Raw genomic sequence first — 18271 nt, 5'->3', positions numbered from 1 at the left:
TTACCATCCCACAGCCCGACACCCATAAAGGGTCTGTGCTGAGAAGGATTAGTGAAAGAGGAAGGCCTCTTTGCAGTTGAGATAAGAGGAAGGCATCTGTCTCCTGCTCATCCCTGGGAATGGAATGTCTTGGTGTAAAACCCGATCATACATTCTATTTACTGAGATAGGAGAAAACCGCCTTGTGGCTGGAGGTGAGACATGCTGGCAGCAATACTGCTCTTTACTGCACTGAAATGTTTGTGTAAAGTCAAATATAAATCTGGCCTATGTGCACATCCAGGCACAGCACCTTTCCTTAAACTTATTTATGACACAGACTCCTTTGCTCACATGTTGTCCTGCTGACCCTCTCCCCACCATTACCCTATAGTTCTGCCACATCCCCTCATCGAGATAGTAGAGATAGTGATCAATAAATACTGAGGAACTCAGAGCCCAGTGCTGGTGCAGGTCCTCACTTGCTGAGCGCCAGTCCCCTGGGCCCACTTTTCTTCCTCTGTACTTTGTCTCTGTGTCTTATTTCTTTTCTCAGTCCCTCGTCTCCACCTTGCGAGAAATACCCACAGGTGTGGAGGGGCAGGCCCCCTTCAGTAAACTACAAATAACATCCTAAACCCCCCAACTGACTGAATGGACCCCTTTTTGGCCAATGGAACCCCAGAGAAACCTCAAAAACTGAGTTCCCAGCCATGATCAGGTGGGAGATTGGACACGCCTCATCACACCCCCTTCTTTTTTTAGTTCAGACACAACAACTGACCAGCATTAACGTTAAAATAGAGATCGTAAGACTGATTGAATGAACTCTTTGTAACAATAAGATATCGAATTATAAACTAGACCTCAGGCCATGCCTGGCAAAGGTTAAGTCACCCACCCCTACACTTAAAGAGTAAGTCTATGTTCTACTCACCACAAAGTATTTTTTTTTATTCCTTTTTCTCTAGCAGATAATCAAGCGCTGGCCTTGAGTTAAGCAATGCTGAAGCAGCTGCAGCCCACCCACCACCAGACTCTGACTGACTGACTCCCAACTCCACCAGCTATAGCTACAGCTTTGATTGGACAAGAGACTGATTTCAGTAACTTTCTCCTGATCAGAGATCACTGACCATGGCCTGGTTCTGGCTGGTTTACAGAGGCTGCACACTCAGTGTCGTTAAGTCCCTGCCTCAAATTTTGACATACAGGTGAACATGTGATACATGGAACATACATGTTTGCTTATCATACATGCACAGAACTCCCCTTCAGGAATATTCATAACCCCCTCTATATCTTGTTGAATATGTATACTCGGCCAGCCTACCCCACCCCTCCCTCCCTAGAAGTGCTTGCTTCCATTCTTTTAGCCTGAGACTGCACTTCTTGCTTGCAGGTTGTAATTCCCTTCTTAAGAAATATAGCTCTCCTTTCTAAATTTATAAAGTGTGTGATTTTAAGTTAACACCATGTAAATATGTTGCTTCTCATTACTCTTTGCAGAATAGTTTTAGTATGTATTGATGATTCTTGCTCAAGTTAAATATTAACGTGGTGTTTGCAAAATGTTGATTTTCTAACTCCGTCAGTCCTTCCAAATTTATTAATTGGCATTCTACTTTAAGTAATGTTCCCTCTTTCCCTCCTCCTTTACCTTCCTCCTTCTCTCCCTCCCTCCCTCCCTTCCTTCTTTCCTCTCTTTCTTTCTTTTTAAGGTGGATCATTAATTCTTATTTTGTTTAATGGTTTATATTCTATTACTGCTAGGATTCATTTTTATGTGCTTAATTGCCCCAGCTTTGGCCAGCAGAAAACGTCTCCAAGCTGACTTCTATGCCATTCTGACACATCCCTTTCATTTTTTGAGCATTTCCTACTTTATAGACCAAGACATTCCAGGCTTATCTTGTACTTGGCCCGTCTTTTCTCTAGAATCAGCCATTTCTCCAAAATGCCACAGTTCCTTTCACTATAGAATGGTGTTTAGAAATCAAGATCTGCATGCAAAATGTGCTCATTGCCGGGCTGCCAGTGTTTCTAGGCCCTTCCATTGAGAAATGCCACTTCTGACTCTTATACCAAAAGTTCTTAATGATACCCATGGATCCTTCCTTGCCTTTTCCCACCCTGTAGTTCTCTCTCTTCAACACTGAGAATGCTGGCTTCTAATACCATCAATATGGTTGCTCATTTTTCTCAATTCTACAACATACCCAAGAGTTTCAGAATCACTACACTGTACAGCAAAACATAAACCTGCTGAGATTTCAAGGTTTGCTTGCAGTTTTTTTTTTCCCATCAAACTGAAGATATATAGTAAACTACTGTGTTCAGAAGTTGCTTAGATTAGTTTTTTTCCATGACTGTGGTTATGTTATTCACCTGAAATACAGTAAGTTTTATTTGTTTCTGGCTGTATTAAATTTAGAGTATTTCTCCCTATCTTTAATTATTTCATTTTATTTTCGTAAGCATATGAATCATTAACCGCAATTCCAAAATTCAAAACTACAAACAAGTTATATTCCCCATCCCTTTCACCCCATTCCCATTCACCTTTACACGAAAATCATTTCATTCATGTTGGGTTATCCTCCCTGTGTTGCTTTTTGCAAATATAGCAGGTATTTCAAACTCCAGAGCAAAGCACCATAGGGAGAAGTGGGATGGGTGTGAGTGGTGGCTGGCTTGTGAATGGTGGCAGGGGCTCAAAAGTGAAAGGAGAGGAAGTGTGGCAGAAGAGAGGTGTTCTCAGGTAGACCAATTTTAAGAAATAATACATATGTGTGCAGGGTTCCCCTAAAGCTCTCCATGCCTGTGAGGCCCAAGAAAACATGTTTCCCCAGAAGTTTGTGGGTGCTCAGCCTAAGGACCCACAAATTAGCAAGAGAGTTGTCAGCAACCAGGGCCCACGATACAGAGGCTTTCTTCCCCTCTATTTGAGACTGTCCTGGCCATAAGGAATTGATTCCACACATTTGACCTCCCAAGTGCTACACAGGGGCAGAGCAATGCCTCCATGCCTAAGCTTCTCAACCTTTAACGTGCACAGCAGTCCCGAGGAATCCTGTTAAAATGCAGGCTGGAATTCAGCAGGTTTGGAGCGGCCCTGACAGTCTGCGGTGCTAACAAGCTCCCAGGTGGCACTGATAACACTCATCCAAGAACCACAGTTCCCATAGCAAAGTAGAGCCCTGGGTCTGAGGTTTGGCTGCACATTGGAAACATCTGGAAGCTTAAAAAAAATACACTGGTCTCCACAGCCCGTGATTCTGACAGAGGTGGTGTAGGGTGCAGCCTGAACATCAGAACGTTGTCGTGATTACCCAGGTGAGACCAAGGGGCAGCCAGGTGAAGAACCCTGCTCTGGAAACCACATTTGGGAATTATTTTATTATGTGTAACTTTCCATCAAATGTTGACCTTTGGTGAAGGGAGATAACGTGTCAACAATTTCTGCTGAACTGCATTGCTCCCTGAAATTCCTCCTTCCACCCAAATGAGGCTGTAATAGGAGCTTCAGGATGGAGAACATCAATTCTAATAAAGGAACATGTTTGGCCTCAAATTGACATATTTTGCAGCATCTTGCTATTAGGATGTGTTTACTGACTCATTTGCCATAGATAACACTTCTTTTATGATGATGAAAAATCTTAAGCGTCTGCCTTTTTGTCTAACAATGAGTAAATTAAACGACATTTTCATAAGGAGGGAGGGCAAGTGTTCAGTGAAGATTCTGACATGGTTTATGGAAATAATTCTTGGCTCGACTTCCTAAAGGTGCTCTACCAGGTGTCCCGTGTGCCTGGATAACCTACCTGCATTGAGATTGTGCACACACACACACACACACCGCAGCACAGAAACATACGTAAGACACACACACACACAACACACAAAAGCAGTTGTGTTCTAGCCTGGTGGAACAACCCACGTCCAGCAGCCTGGTGGCCTCCCGCAAACCACATTTACGGCAATGATTTGTTGAAATGGCACCACCAGTATCTTGAATTCCCTTGCCCTTAAAGAAAAATGTCCCAGTAAGCTTTTGATCCACCGTGGAGGATCTGTAATTTGGAACCATTAAATGTATCTGTCTTTTTCTCCAAACTATTTCATGTTCTTCATCATGAGACTAACAACATGACTGAGCCGTCATGGTTCTAACTCCAGTTATAGATATTTCTGGAAAAATGCTTACAACTTGAAATGGAAGGTAACCTTGAGCACAGTTATCGTACTGTGCTCGGCGCTGGAACGTGGTGTTGTGGGGGCTATTTGTGCTTGGACCTTAGATGAAAATTCCTGTTTAAATAAATATTCTTAACTTTTTTACATTATTTCAGTCCTTGACTCTTCATCAAAAGCAAACAAGACTCTTAACCAAAAGTGGAGCAAAACTGTGCATTTGTTAAACAGCAATATCTTTGCATCTGCTATTTCTCATTTTGGCCAAAAGACCCAATTTATGCTACATCCATTCTCCAGACATGCAGAATTACCTTGCTTGTACGTAACATTACCATGTGGGATGTTTTTTAATGCTTTTGAAGTCTGTGCCAATAAAATGCCCTCAGCTTACAGGCAGGTGTGGGCACAGGGCAGAGACAGCCTGTGCTCAGCCTCCTGTCTGGAGCCTCAGTTTGCTGTGCCCGTTGGGGCCAGAGAGGAGAGAGGGCTGCTCGGCCTGGTGAGCCATGGTCTCCTTTCCTGGCAAGGTTCTGCTCACCGCCCTCAGCCCAAGCTGGACCACGCAGTTCCTCGCCTTCTCCTGAAGGACTCTGCTTGCAATGCAACTTACAGTGCTGAATTAGCCTCCTGGGGCTGCTGTAACAATGAACCACAGACTGGAGGGCTTAAAACAACAGGGATTATCATCCCCCGGTTCTGGAGGCTAGAAAGTCTGAAGTCAGGATGTCAGCAGGGCCACCTCCCTGAGACTTGGAGAGTCCTCCACAGCCCCTCCCCAGCTCCCGGGGCTGCCGTGAGGCTCAGGGTTCCTTGGCTTTAGATGCACCGAGTCTATCTCTACCTCCATCTCAGGCCTTGTCCCGTGGGAGTCTTCACACAGGGTTCTCGCCTCCCCATAAGGACAACATCATGTTGGACTCGGGCCCACCCTCATGATCCCCATGACTTCATCATGTTTGCAAGACCCAATTTCCAAATAAGGTCGCGTTCACAGGTACCAGGGTTTCGGGCTCCAGAACCCTGGTTTTCATGGGACACAACTCAACCCATAACGAATAGCAAGTCTGGGATTTTCCAAGCTGTGAAAACCCCACTGCCTCAGCTCCAAGTTCATGCAGCATCCTCCGCATGTCAATCAAAAGGGACCCTCTTCATAGCAACCAACAGACCAGCGCCTCTGTGAGGGTCTCTCCAGGGAACGCCTGGGTGGCGCTACCTCTCAGGTGCTCTTTCTCCCCTGCCTTCCCACAGCCCTGGGAGGACACTCTTCTTCCCCATGCTCCTCCCCAAGCCCAGCATCATCCCTGATCCTCGTCACCCTTCCTCCCCCAAGGCACCTTTACCTCCTCCCACAGAGCCCCTTGGGTGATATGAATCTCTCCTCTCCCAGCTCCCAGGCCCCCACCTCTGGCTGCTGTGAGGTGGGGAAGGAGCCTGATCTCCCGCTTGGGCAGTGAGGGAGGGAGGAAGCCGTGATTCCTGGGCACTGATTTTTGTCCCTGCCACCCACGCCACAGAGAAAACCCTGGTTATTTAATAATGAGGCTGAGGACTCCTCAGTGGGAGGACAGCCCCTCAGGGAGACTGAAGCCCATCACTGCCCACTCGGCCTCCCGGCTCCCTCCCTGGATGGCCCATCCTGCCTGCTGCCTCCCACTGCCTCGCCTGGGGCCTGCTGGTGTCCACCGCGGTCATCGCCATGGACAGGAGGGGCAGAGGCATGGTGAGCCCCTTGTGCCTGGTTTCCCTCTTGGTTTTCCTCTGCCCTCATCCCCTGGGTGAGAAGAGCCTCCTGGCTGCCATCCACCCACTCCACATGCACCTCTGGGTGGTTCCCTCGCTGTGTCTGCAGGGACCAGGCACCGTGGCCTGGGGGTTCACACAGCGGAAAGCTCCTGCGCAGTCTAGAGGTGGGGAGGTGAGATAAGGGTGTGAGGAGGGCTGTGCTCCCTCTGGCTAGGCCTGGGAGGTAAGCTCACCCCAGGGCTGAGAGCTGGGCAGAGGCCTCCATGGGGGGCTGTGGAGGACAACTGCATGGCAGGGGCAGGGGCTGGGCCACAGGATGGGGAGAACCTGTGTGGGGCTGCAGTGGGGTAGATGGGGATACACAAGGGGGCCCTGCTTGACCAAGGAGAGCAGGGAGGCTGCCCACAGGGGTGTGCCATGCACAATATCTCTTGGTGCTTTATTCAGTGCTCGACCCGGCATTAGGTACGTGGAATGAGGGCCTGGGTTAGGGAGAGGAACAGGAAACACTCTTGTTCCATTACAGCCCCTGCTCAGGACCTGTCCTTGACTGCGGGCAGGGCCTGAGTATTTCCTGCTCGCCCTCATCCCTTCACTTCTTGGTCCCTTGCTCTGGCAGGAGATACTCAATGACTAACCCTAGATTGATGGATTTTGCCGACAGTGAGATGAATTCTCCTTAAGCAATTTGTCCTGTCAATGGATCAGCTTTACTCTGAAAACTTGATTTGCTTAACCTTTGTTTGAGAGATAGGAAACTGTCTGGCATCTCAGGGTTTGACGAATGACAGAGCTGCCAGTCACAGAGGAGAGGGAAACCATTCTGAAGCCTAACCACCTCTGTATCCACCCACTCCCCCGCCAGGTGACAGCCCACACAGGACAGGAGTGAGCCGCGCATTTGGGACAGCAGAGACCGGCAGCAAAGCCTGAGGCTCACGGGGTGGGAGTGTTGCTGGGGGCGGAGAACAAGGGCCCCTCCCGGAAAGGGCAGAGGTGACACGAGGGGGAAGGCAGCTCCGCCAGGGCAAATAAGATCAAGTCAGGATGGGCAGACAGGCAGCAAAAGGAGCCACGCAGGAGCCACCCCCAGGAAGGGAAAAAGAAGACCCCACTGGGGAACTGGGCTTCTGAGCCCACCTCCTCGTTTCCCTCTGGCCTCATCCCACCTCAGTGAGAAGTGATTCCACTGCTGCCCACCTCGCATTTATTCTTGGCTGGACCCGCTTGCCGCATCTGCGGGGACGAAGCACCATAGACCAGGTGTTTGCACAATGGAATTTCTTCTTTCCCAGCTCTGGAGGCTGGAAGTCCGAGATCAAGGTGTGGGCCAGCAGCACTTCCTCCGGGGGCTCCTTCCTTGTCCCTTCAGCTCCCGGTGGCCGGCCATCCCGGCTGTGCCTCGGCTTGTAGACGTCCATGCCTCGCTGCAGCCTCTGCTTCCACTGTCTCGCCACCCTCTTCCCCGGTGTCCCTCTGCGTGTCCTCTCCTCTGCTTATGGAGACACCAGTCATTTGATTTAGGCCCACCCTACTCCAGGAAGACCTCATCTTCACTCACGACATCTACAAAAACCCCATTTTCTTTTCTTTTTTTTTTTAGATGAAGTCTTACTCTGCCGCCCAGGCTGGAGTGCAATGGCATGATCTTGGCTCACTGCAACCTTCGCTTCCCAGGTTCAAGCGATTCTCTTGCCTCAGCCTCCCAAGTAGCTGCCAAGTAGCTGCCAAGTAGCACCTGCCATCATGCCCAGCTAATTTTTGTATTTTTAGTAGAGATGGGGTTTCACCATGTTGGCCACGTTGGTCTTGAACTCCTGACCTCAGGTGATCTGCTCACCTCGGCCTCCCAAAGTGCCTGGGATTACAGGCATGAGCCACCACACCCGGCCAAAAAACCCTATTTTCAAATAAGTGTAGATTCTGAGGCTCTGGGTAGAGATGGATTTGGCAGGGACACTATTCAAACACACTACAATAAGTGATGTCATCAAGGTGAAGAAACAGAAAAATAGAAAGAGAAAACCTCTGTCTCTGTTCTGTGTCTCTGTGATCTTATGAGAACATCCCAGAACAATGTATTCATCCTTAAATGATGTGAGGTCCAGGCAATTCAGCCCAACTCCATGTCTAAGCATCAGAAGACCCAGCTGGACCCATCGCCTTGTGTGCTAAAGACTCCAGTGAAAGCAACTGCCCTACCCTGCTGCCACTGGCCCCACCACCGCCGCTGGCTCGATACACACCAGGGCTGGGGCTGGTGGCGTCCGAGCCACATCAGTGGAGATGTCCACTGGGGAGTGTGTGGGAGACCTTGGGGTCTAACCAAGCCTGTGATCAATAAATAGGTGAAGACAGAGTTAGCTCTAAGTCCTCTCTCTGCCGTGCACTAGCTCTGCAGCCTTGGGCAAATCTCTGAACCTCTCAGAGCCTCAGTTTCCTCCTCTGGGAAATGGAGGCATCAATGGCTACTATTTACTGGGCGCTGTGATGTGCAGCAATGCTCTAAGGCTTTCCTGCAGTAACTCGCTTAGTCCCTGTAATGACTGTAGGAAGAGCTTTCCATTATTCCAGTCATTTCAGAGACAGGAAAGAGCTTAAGTGACCTGCCCAAGGTCACACTGCCTTAAGAAGTGGGTCTGGGTTTTGGACCAGAAGCCTGAGTCCTGACACTGAGCAACTACTCCTGTGGCTTCTCAGGCATGGCCATCAAAAGGGGACAACTGAAACATCATGGCACCAGGCAGCCCAAATGAGGCACTGCCATCAAATAGACACTGATGGCAGACAGCAGATGGCCCTGTGGGTGTGCTCACAGCAAGACCTGGTGAAATCGCGAAGGCAAAGGTCTGATCGAGTTTGAATGTGTGTCCCCACCCAAATCTCATGTGGAAATGTGGTCCTGAGTGTTGGAGGTGGGGCCTCATGGGAAGTGATTGGATCACGGGGGCAGATCCCTCATGAATGGCTTAGCACCATCCCCTTGGTCATGAATGAGATCTGGTTGTTTTAAAGTGTGTGGCACCTCCTGCTCTCTGTCTCTTGTTCCCAATCTCGCCATGAGACATGCCTGCTTCCGCTTTACCTTCCACCATGAGTAACAACTCCCTGAGGCCTCCCCAGAAGTTGAGCAGATGCCGGTACCATGCCTCCTATACAGCCTGCACAACCACGAGCCAATTAAACCTCTTTTCTTATTAATTACCCAGTCTCAGGTATTTCTTTATAGCAGTGCAAGAATGGCTGAACACAAGGTCCCATACAAAGTTGCTAATCTTTTTTCTTTCTTTCCCTAGAAGCTCTACCTTCCTCACCAGGAGTTTTTGTCTCCTGTAAAGGCTTCCAGGTCTAAGTGGTGAGCAGTTTGGACTCTTTGGGAGGTGTGAATGGAATCCTCCCTCTAACTTATGATAAATATATGAAGAAAAGTTGAACCATTCATGTACCCCGGCAACCATCCATCCATTAACACTGCTAAGGACCAGTGCTAGGAGATCCAGAGTCTAGGGGCTTCTGTGGGCCCAGTCCATGAGGAGCCTGAAATTTATCAGGGAGGCCAAAAAGACAAACACCTATGGTAACAGGTGGAATGTGGTGAGGAGAAAAGTATTCTCTGATTGGAGGAGCAGTCATGGTACAGAAAGAAGGATGAGGGGACTCCACAGGCTGGCGAGCTTGTCCCCAATACGGCTGAGGTATTCCTGGCTCTTCACAGACCCATGGACAAATGCCCCACCATCAGAGGACATTGGGTAGGGTGCCCATACAACCTCAGCAGACACTGGGCATGGTACTTGTCCACTGTGTTAGACCTTTCTTGCGTTGCTATTAATAAGTACCTGAGGCCGGGCACCAGTGGCTCACACCTGTAATCCCAGCACTTTGGGAGGCCGAGGTGGGTGGATCACAAGGTCAAGAGATGGAGACCATCCTGGCCAACACTGTGAAACCACGTCTCTATTAAAAATAAAAAAATTAGCTGGGCATGGTGGCATGCACCTGTAGTCCCAGCTACTCGGGAGGCTGAGGCATGAGAATCACTTGAACCCAGGAGGTGGAGGTTGCAGTGAGCCGAGATCGTGCCACCGCACTCCAGCCTGGGCAACAGTGTGAGATTCTGTCTCAAAAAAAAAAAAAAAAAAAAAGTACCTGAGACTGTGTAATTTATAAGAAAAGAGTTTTAATTGGCCCAGAGTTCCACAGGCTCTACAGGAAGCATTGTAGCTTCTGCTTCTGGGGAGGCCTCAGGAAGCTTCCTGAGGCAAATGGGAACCAGGCACATCACATGGTAAAAGCAGAAGTAAGAGAGGTGAAGGGCAGGTGCCACATATTTTTAAATGACCAGATTTTGCAAGAACTCACTCACTGTCTCGAAGACAACACCAAGCCATGAGGGATCCACTGCCATGATCCAATCCCCTCCCACCAGGCCACACCTCTGGTATTGGGGATTACAATTCAACATGAGATTTGGGTGGGGACAACATCCAAACTCTATTATTCCCCATCATTAGACACTGGGCATGGTGCCTGTCCATAATCATTGGACACAGGGCATGGTGCCCGTCTACCATCACTGAACACTGGGCATGGTGCCTGTCCATAATCATTGGACACTGGGCATGGTGCCTGCCCATCTACCATCACTGAACACTGGGCATGGTGCCTGTCCATAATCATTGGACACAGGGCATGGGGCCCATCTACCATCACTGAACACTGGGCATGGTGCCTGTCCATAATCACTGGACACTGGGCATGGGGCCCATCCATTATCACTGGACAATGCGCTGGACACTGGGCATGGTGCCCATACACCCTCATTAGACAGTGGGCATTGTACCCATCCACCACAATGGACACTGAGCATGGTGCCCGTCCACCATCATTGGACCCTGGGCACTGCACCATCCACTATCACTGGACACTTGGCATAGCACCTGTTCATAATCACTGAACAATAGCTATGATGCCCGTCCACCATTATTGGGCATGGCACCCATACACCCTCATCAGACACTGGGCATGGTCCACCATCACTGGACACTTGGCATGTCCAATGACCATAATTACTGAACAATGGGCATGGTGCCTGTCCACCATCACTGGACACTGGGCAAGGCACTTGTACACTCTCATCAGACACTGAGCATGGTACACCATTACTGGACACTGGACATGGCGCCCATCCACTATCAACTGACCCTGAACATACCTGTCCATCATCATTAGATACTGGACATGGCGCCCATCTACCATCAACTGAATCATCGTTAGACACTGGGCATGGCACCCATCCACCATCAACTGAATCATCATTAGACACTGGGCATGGCACCCATCCACCATCAGTTGACCCTGAACATACCTGCCCATCATCATTAGACATTGGACATGGCACCCATCGATCATAGCACACTTGGCACGGTGCCTGTCCATAATCACTGGACACTGGGCATAGCCCATCCAGCATCACTGGACACAGGGCATGGCACAGTCCCCACCACTGGACATGGGACACAGTGTCCATCCACCATCAGGAGACTCATAGCACTGGACATGGCACTCATCCATTCAGGCCTTTGAGAACGCCCAGAGGAAGAGTTTCCTTGGGCAGCAGAGCAGCCATGGGACTCTGAGGGAGCCATGCTTGGTGGGAGTGAAGGGCAGGCGGTGGGCAATGTGGCCAGAGAGTTGCCTCACTGGGCTGACCCGTGTTCCCCAGCAGCTGGCGACTTTGTGGGTCAGTTTCCACCCTCTCCATGGGCTCAGCTGGCCTCAAGTGTTGGGAACCACCCCACTTTAAAAAGATTAATCAATAAGTCACATTAGCAAATTCACCAACAGCAAATTGAACCCTCACTGTCTGTAGGGGACATACTATGAGGAGGAATCAGTTAATTTATGCAGATAGCTAATTACCCCTACAAGTAACAAATTACAAAGTTGCTATTTCTTTGGATGAATGCTGAGCCTGCCCACTGACATCTGACCCAAAACACTGGACCTGCACTTGACCGTGGTCTGATGGAGGAAGCACCCGGGGACAATTCCAGCTGGTACAAGAGTTCACTCAGAAAGCAGGGCTTGGAGCAGGGACCAGCGCCTGCTGCTCAGAGTCAGTTCCCCCGCTGCCAGTGTGGCTAACGTTAGCCTGGGCATGTGGATGAGAAGGAGCTTGAGGGGTGGGTAGGAACAGGAGCCCTGCCCCGGAGGCTGTGGCCACGGGTGGAGTTGGGAGAGTCTGAAGGAGCCCTCACCTCGAGTGTTGTTGTAAAAGAGTGTGAGCTCCCTTGAAAGATAAGCCACGCTCGGGGAGCTCCATTCCTCACCCCGGAGCTGTGGGCTCAGCCTCTGAGTCCTGGCGTGGGGAAGGCGATGCCTGTGTGCCACGATTGTTGGTGGATTAAATCATTCACCAGGTGTCCATCTCCATCCACAACAGTCACAACTGGCTTGGTGGAAGTTGTTCTGTACTAGCCACAATATTTGTGATTCTCCTCCCTTTAAATGAATTAATCAATAATAACATCATTGTCAAATTCACCATCAGCAAATTGAACCCCAAAATTAAACATCCAAAACACAGACTGACTCAGTGGTGGTGCCAAGTGGGGCTTAGGTGGAGATGTTCACATTTGTCGAGCACCTTCACCAGGGCGTGGCCATGCCTGGCGCAGGGCTTCCAGCCCACCTGACCTTCTCTGCAGGCGCTGAACACTCCCAGCCTCCCACATTTGGGTGGGGCCGTGTGATTCCTTTCAGGCCAATGGAGTGCAGCCAGAAGTGACAAACCCACTTCCAGGATTGTCCTAAAAACTCTCACAAAATCATCTCCACTCACCGCACCCGTCGGTCCGCTGGGAGGTGGTAAACTGAGGTGCCCAAATCATCTTGTAGAAAGTAATCTGCAGAAAATCAGACTGGACTGTGATGTATGCCAGAAATCAGCCTGCATTGGATTCACCCTTTTCCTGTTTAGGAAAAAACAAAAAGTGCAGCTCACTGCCAGCGCTCATTTAATTTTTCATAAACACGCTCTTTGAGGCTGAAGCAAATCAGATTTTCAATGTGAAAATAAAATATAAAAACTGTTCTTGGAGTTATTTCTAAACAGAACTAGCACCAGAATTGTCTGAATCATCAGAATTGTCTATTTTTGAAAAATCAGATTCATCAAATGAATCTTCAGCCAAAAACTGTTTGAAAATGATGTTAACATCACGCGGAGGAATGCTACGTTTTCTAGGATTTGACATTTTCAGCGATGAGAATGACTATATTTTGTAAATGGAAGTACCTCTACTAAAAACAGAATGCTATAAATAGAATGATGTGTTTTGTTTCCAAAGTCAATATACTCGAGCACTGTGAAAATAATAAAAACAAGATATTGTGTGGCAAAGTTATCTCGGGGTAAACGCTGCAGCCACAAGCACCACCAGTGAGTATTCTTTGGGCAAATAGGAAAGGGTTAAACTGCTGGGATGGGGGGTTATCTGTTACCAGGCTAACGTTTGCTTGATTCGAATACAGAGCATGTATTTCCAAGAAGTTGCTGCCTGCATGGAACAAGCGACAAGTCACCTGTGGCCAGAAGCCACCCCCATTAGATTCCACAAAGCCTTAGTGTGAACGATTGGTCAGCAGGGGAAGCTTAGAGATTGGACCAGCCTGGTCAACATGGCTAAACCTCATCTCTACTAAAAATACAAAAATTAGCGCAATCTCGGCTCATGGCAACCTCCACCTCCTAAGTTCAAGCGATTCTCCTGCCTCAGCCTCCCGAGTAGCTGGGATTACAGGCACCCACCACCATGCCTGGCTACTTTTTCTATTTTTAGTAGAGATTGGGTTTTGCCATGTTGGCCAGGCTCCTGACCTCAGGTGATCCACCCACCTTGGCCTCCGAAAGTGCTGGGATTACAGGTGTGAGCTACCACACCCGGCCTGAATCTCCAATTTCTAAGCTTCCCTGCTGACCAATCCTTCTTCAGAATGAAACCATACTCCTTCGGCTATTTTAATGTCAGTTCTCTTGTGTCAAAATAAAATACAAACACCCCAAGTGACACCACTCCATTAATACTGGATTCAATTCACTGTAGCTTGGATGTTTAACTTCACAAATTATAAGAAATGAGCCAGGCACAGTAGAGCATGCCTCTAGTCTCAGCTACTCAGGAGGCTGAGGCAGGAGGATCACTTGAGGCCAGGAGTTCAATGCTGCAATGCACTAAAATCATACCACTGCACTCCAGCCTGGGCAACAAACCAAGAAATAAAATTATAAGAAATGATCATTCGTTATAAAATTAACCTGATATCCAATATTAAGAGTTAAGCCGGGTGTGGTGGCTCACGCCTTTACTCCCAGCACTCTGGGAGGCTGAGGTGGGCGAATCACTTGAGGTCAGGAGTTCGAGACCAGCCTGGCCAAGAGGGTGAACTCCCATCTCTACTAAAAATACAAAAATTAGCATGACGTAGTGGTGGTGCGCCTGTAATCCCAGCTACTTGGGAGGCTGAGGCAGGAGAGTCTTTGAACCTGGGAGGCAGAGGTTGCAGTGAGCTGAGATTGTGCCACTGCACTCCAGCCTGGGCGACAGAGGGAGACTCTGTCACAAAAAAAAAGAAAAAAAATATATATATATTAAGAATTAAAGAGGCCAGGCGTGGTGGCTCACGCTTGTAATCCCAGCACTTTGGGAGGCTGAGGCAGGCAGCTCACGAGGTCAGGAGATCGAGACCATCCTGGCAACACGGTGAAACCCCGTCTCTACTAAAAATACAAAAAATTAGCCGGGCGTGGTGGTGGGCGCCTGTCGTCCCAGCTACTCCGGAGGCTGAGACAGGAGAATGGCGTGAACCCGGGAGGCGGAGCTTGCAGTGAGCTGAGATTGCGCCACTGCACTCCAGCCTGGGCGACAGAGCGAGACTCCGTCCCAAAAAAAAAAAAAAAAAAAAAAAAGACGTTTGAACTTCCTGACTTCTTACACAGGCCTAGTTCTTATAATATCAAACAGACGAGCACCACCTGCGGTGTTCATTCACATACTTGGGTTGAAAAAGACAGACGCAAGCTCAGGCTGGAGTGAGGAAAGCACACAGAGAGGTTTCGTATGTGGGCTGCCTCAGGACCCCGAGCTTCAGGAAGTGGCTACAACCCAAACTGCAAAGACCCCAGCACTCTTTTTCTCAGCGTTCAGCCTCCACCTCTGTGTATTCGCTTTGCTCCTCCATCTCTAGATGGCTTTCACTGCTTGCCTGGGCTCCAGGCTACACGAAACTGTTTTGTGTCCGGAATCGGTGGGTTCTTGATCTCACTGACTTCAGGAATGTAGCCGCGGACCCTCGCGGTGAGCGTTACATCTCTTAAGGTGGCGCGTCTGGAGTCTGTCCCTTCTGATGTTCAGATGTGTTCAGAGTTCCTTTCTTCTGGTGGATTCGTGGTCTCGCTGGCTCAGGAGTGAAACTGCAGACCTTGGCGGTGAGTGTTACAGCTCTTAAGGCAGCGCGTCTGGAGTTGTTCTTTCCTCCCGGTGGGCTCGTGGTCTACACTGGGTTCAGAAGCGAACCTACAGATTTTCGCGGCGAGTGTTACAGCTCATAAAAGCAGTATGGACCCAAAGAGTAAACAGTAGCAAGATTCATTGCAAAGAGCAAAAGAACAAAGTTTCCACAATGTTGAAGGAGACCCGAGCGGGTTGCTACCACTGATTCGGGCAGCCTGCTTTTATTCTCTTATCTGGCCCCACCCACATCCTGCTGATTGGTAGAGCCCAGTGGCCTGTTTTGTCAGGGCGCTGATTGGTGCGTTTACAATCCCTGAGCTAGATACAAAGGTTCTCCACGTCCCCATCAGATTAGTTAGATACAGAGTTTCCACACACAGGTTCTCCAAGGCCTCACCAGAGCAGCTAGATACAGAGTGTCCACTGGTGCATTCACAAACCTTGAGCTAAACACAGGGTGCTGATTGGTGTGTTTACAAACCTTGAGCTAGATACAGAGTGCTGATTGGTGTATTTACAATCCCTGAGCTAGACATAAAGGTTCTCCAAGGCCCCACCAGAGCAGCTAGATACAGAGTGTCGATTGGTTCACTCACAAACCTGGAGCTAAACACAGGGTGCTGATTGGTGTATTTACAATCCCTGAGCTACATATAAAGACTCTCCACGTCCCCACCAGACTCAGGAGCCCAGCTGGCTTCACCTAGTGGATCCCACACCAGGGCTGCAGGTGGAGCTGCCTGCCAGTCCTGCGCCATGTGCTCGCATTCCTCAGCCCTTGGGTGGTCGATGGGACTGGGTGCCATGGAGCAGGGGGTGGTGCTCGTCGGGGAGGCTCGGGCAGCATAGGAGCCCATGGAGGGGGTGGGAGGCTCAGGCATGGCGGGCTGCAGGTCCCGAGCCCTGCCCCGTGGGAAGGCAGCTAAGGCCTGGCGAGAAATCGAGAGCACAGCGCCGGTCGGCCGGCACTGCTGGGGGACCCAGTACACCCTCCGCAGCCACTGGCCCGGGTGCTAAGTCCCTCATTGCCCGGGGCCAGCAGGGCTGACTGGCTGCTCCGAGTGCGGGGCCCGCCAAGCCCACGCCCACCCGGAACTCCAGCTGGCCCGCAAGCGCCGCACGCAGCCCCGGTTCCCGCTTGCGCCTCTCCCTCCACACCTCCCTGCAAGCTGAGGGAGTGGGCTCCTGCCTTGGCCAGCCCAGAAAGGGGCTCCCACAGTGCAGTGGGAGGGCTGAAGGGCTCCTCAAATGCCACCAAAGTGGGAGCCCGGGCAGGGGAGGTGCCAAGAGCAAGCGAGGGCTCCGAGGACTGCCAGCATGCTGTCACCTCTCAGTTCCACCCAGGCAGAAGGCAAACCTTATTCCAGATTTGCAGAGGGTCTAGCCTGAACCAGTGCACTATGGATGGGAAGTGGGCCCCAGAGAGCACACGGGGCATGGGGCTGGGCCTTCCCAGATCAGGGATCCTGAACCCGGAAGTCGTTCCCTGCAGGAGCCACCGCCCTCAGAGAACACTCAGCTCCCCACGAAGCCCTTGCTGTCCAGTTCCGCTGCTGCTTGTGTTTCCTGGACGCCACGTGCCCATTTCACAACTAAACAGTTAAATCCTCGAGGGACTCACCCCTTATTTCTAAGGGTTTTCTTAGGTGGGCAGGATGGACAGGCTGGAAGAGGAGTCCTCGGTGGAAACATTAACTGCAGAGATAACCACTTCAGAGCGAGGCAGTCCTTAAGCTCCCTGTGTCCACAGGGTCTGCTTGACAACGCCATCAGACACCTGGAAGTCATCCCCACGGTAACAGTCAGCCGGCAGCAGCTGGATTAGCGGCCCATCACCAACAGCCAACACACCTGCTGGCACTGGGAACACATCAGTGCCTCCCAACCCACAGGACGCTTTTTGAAAAAAAAACCTTAAGCATTTATGTACTGAAAGCTATTTTCAAGAGATATTATAGGAAAACACGGGCATAAATAAAGTTATATTGTATATTGGAATCTGGTTGAGATAATAAGTTTTAGATATGTGGTAATTTTCTACTAAACCCAAAAAAGAAAAATGGAAAGCCACGTAGCTAACAAGAAATATGTTGTGTTTGTAAATACAAGTATATAGGCTGCAAGTAAACACAATAAATTTACTTGTAAATTTACAAGTACTTCACATATCATATAAAAGCAGATATAGACATTGTATTTCAGGAAATGCCAGTAAATAGAAAGCAAGCCACAATATGAAATGAATTAGAATAAATTTATATAAGATTCGTACTGACAAGGCAAATGCATTACTAAAAATTCGTACAAAATATGGAGCAAAAAAATAAATTTGGATGAGTCTTTACAAAGGTATCCACAATACATGTAAAGAAAAACATAGTCCAATAAAAACGAAACAATATAGAACACAAGAATTCATTTGAAATAATTACAATGCCAGGTAACAGAAATGTCACTAAATATTTAATACCTGGTGAGCAGTAGGGAAAAAGTAAGTTGTGCTTGAACCTAGTAGCAATGTCGCCATTGCTTTAGGATCACACCTCTGGATGGTATTCAGTTCAAATCTTAAACTTTGTAGGAAAATCTCAGGTTCTGTGTCCAATCGGCTGTGACCTACGGCCGAGGCTGAGGCTGGAGCCTTTGCCCGGGTGCCCGATGATGCTGCCCAACACCAGCAGGGGGCAGTGTTGCCACCCACATACCAGGGAACTCATGTCCCCAAAGAAAGCCATCGGAGGCAGGGACGTTCCAGGACATATTTTTGAGAAAATAACACGTATGGTACCTAAAACAACATCAAACCTCAGTTCATTTGGGAACTATGCTTG

General features: G+C 49.3%; 1 long non-coding RNA gene across 2 annotated transcripts; it reads right to left on the bottom strand.

Moving 5' to 3' along the window:
• Window positions 1–4683: 4683 nt before the first annotated feature.
• On the bottom strand, window positions 4684–15941 carry LOC129526123 (uncharacterized). 2 transcript variants are annotated; one of them, XR_008670730.2, is made up of 4 exons: window positions 14984–15941; window positions 12770–12899; window positions 12186–12429; window positions 4684–7417 (listed from the first exon to the last, which is right to left on the bottom strand). It is a non-coding gene; the product is annotated as an uncharacterized lncRNA (long non-coding RNA). The 2 variants fall into 2 exon arrangements; XR_010130702.1 differs by having other exon boundaries at window positions 6541–12429; window positions 14984–15620.
• Window positions 15942–18271: the final 2330 nt, after the last annotated feature.

Source organism: Gorilla gorilla, chromosome 14 (genome assembly GCF_029281585.2).
Source record: "Gorilla gorilla gorilla isolate KB3781 chromosome 14, NHGRI_mGorGor1-v2.1_pri, whole genome shotgun sequence".
NCBI classification, from domain to species: domain Eukaryota; kingdom Metazoa; phylum Chordata; class Mammalia; order Primates; family Hominidae; genus Gorilla; species Gorilla gorilla.
This window is presented reverse-complemented; position numbering and strand designations above follow the sequence as displayed.